The 1,742-nt window shown below is 40.2% G+C and overlaps 1 non-coding gene across 1 annotated transcript; it reads left to right on the plus strand.

The window, feature by feature from the left end:
* Positions 1 to 1,151: 1,151 nt before the first annotated feature.
* On the plus strand, positions 1,152 to 1,224 carry TRNAG-UCC (transfer RNA glycine (anticodon UCC)). Its single transcript has one exon. It is a non-coding gene; the product is annotated as a tRNA-Gly (tRNA).
* The last annotated feature ends 518 nt before the right edge of the window (positions 1,225 to 1,742 follow it).

Raw genomic sequence — 1,742 nt, forward strand, 5'->3', positions numbered from 1 at the left:
AGTTGGAGCATCATTGAAAGATTAATAATTCAAGGCCAGGGTCACTAAACTCATTCTGTAAAGGGCCAGGTGGCAAACATAGCTTTGCAGGCCACACAGCCACCTTTGCAGCTACTTAGCTTTCCAGGTGCAGTTTGAAAGCAGCTAGAGACAATACATAAGTAAGTGGGCATGGCTGGGTTTCAATAAACATTATTTACCAAAGTCGCCGTTAATCTCCAGAGTGTGTAAACTACAACTCAAACATTCCAATTAGAAACTGGTCAAAGGACTTGAGTAGGCATTTTTCCAAAGAAGATAAACAAATGGCCAGAAAGAATATAAGATTCCTGACATCACTAATCAGTAAGGAAATGCAAATCAAAACCACAGTGAGAAACCACAACCACTAGGATAGCTATTTTTAAAAAGCAGCAAATAACAAGCATTCGTGAGGATGTGAAGAAATTGTGATTGCTGTTGGGAATGTAAAATGGTGCAGCTTCTGTGGGAAACAGCATGGTGGTTCCTCAAAATATTAAAAATAGAATTACTAGTAATCCCACTTCTGGATATATACACAAAAGAATTGAAAACAGGATCTGGAAGAAGTACTTGTACATTCACGTTTGTAGCTGCATTATCCGCAATAGCTAAATGTGGAAGCAACCCAAGTGTCCATCAGTGGGTGAATGCATACACAATTCATGGCATATACACACAATGGAATATGATTCAGCTTTAAAAAGGAAGGAAATTCTGACACATGCTACAACACGGATGAAACTTTGGACATTATGCTAAGGAAAATAAGGCAGACCTTAAAAGACAAATACTGTGGGATTCCACTTTTACGAGGTCCATAGAGCTGTCAAATCCTTAGAGACAGAAAGTGGGATGGTGGGTGCCAGGGGTGGAGGGAGGAGGGAGTCTGGTGTTCGTGATTTTTTTTTGGGGGGGGGGTGGCAGGTGGCATTAGTGTTTAATGGGGGCAGAGTTTCAGTTTGGGAAAATGAAAAACTTGTGGAGATGATGGTGGTGATGGTTGCACAACAATATGAATGTACTTATTCCCCTGAAATGTACACTTAAAAATGGTTAAGATGGCAATTTTTAAGTCATGTGTGTTTTACAAATATTGAAAAAACAAAAAGAAAGGAAAAACCAGGACTTCCCTGGTGGTCTAGTGGTTAAGACTCTGCACTTCCACTGCAGGGGGCCTGGGTTCAATCCCTGGTCAGGGAACTAGATACCACATGCATGCCACAACTAAGAGTTCCCATGCCACACTAAGGAGCCTGCCTGTCTCAACTAAGACCCTGTGCAACCAAATAAATAAACATTTTTTTAAAAAAGAAAAGAAAAGAAAAAATCAACGAGAGGGCTGAATCTGGCCCCTCAGACCGTAAGTTTGCTGGTCCTTGATGCAGTGGTTCTGCATCTGGGTTTACCTTTCTGTTGACAAGTGATCGAAAGCTTTGAGTCTGTGACGCTATCTCCATGTTAACTTGTAGATTTTTGTAAAACAGAAAACAAATGATCTTTCTGAGATAGAAAAGATAATCCAAGGCTAAGGTTCTGCCCTGGGAAACCAGTTTTGTTTGTTTGTTTTGTTGTTTTTTTAAAAAGATTATTTATTTATTTATTTATTTATTTATTTATTCACTTTTGGCTGCGTTCGGTCTTTGCTGCTGCGCACGGGCTTTCTCTAGTTGTGGAGAGCAGCGGCTACTCATTGCGCTGGTTTCTCTTGTTGTGGAGTA

Source organism: Hippopotamus amphibius, chromosome 8 (assembly GCF_030028045.1).
Source record: "Hippopotamus amphibius kiboko isolate mHipAmp2 chromosome 8, mHipAmp2.hap2, whole genome shotgun sequence".
NCBI lineage: Eukaryota > Metazoa > Chordata > Mammalia > Artiodactyla > Hippopotamidae > Hippopotamus > Hippopotamus amphibius.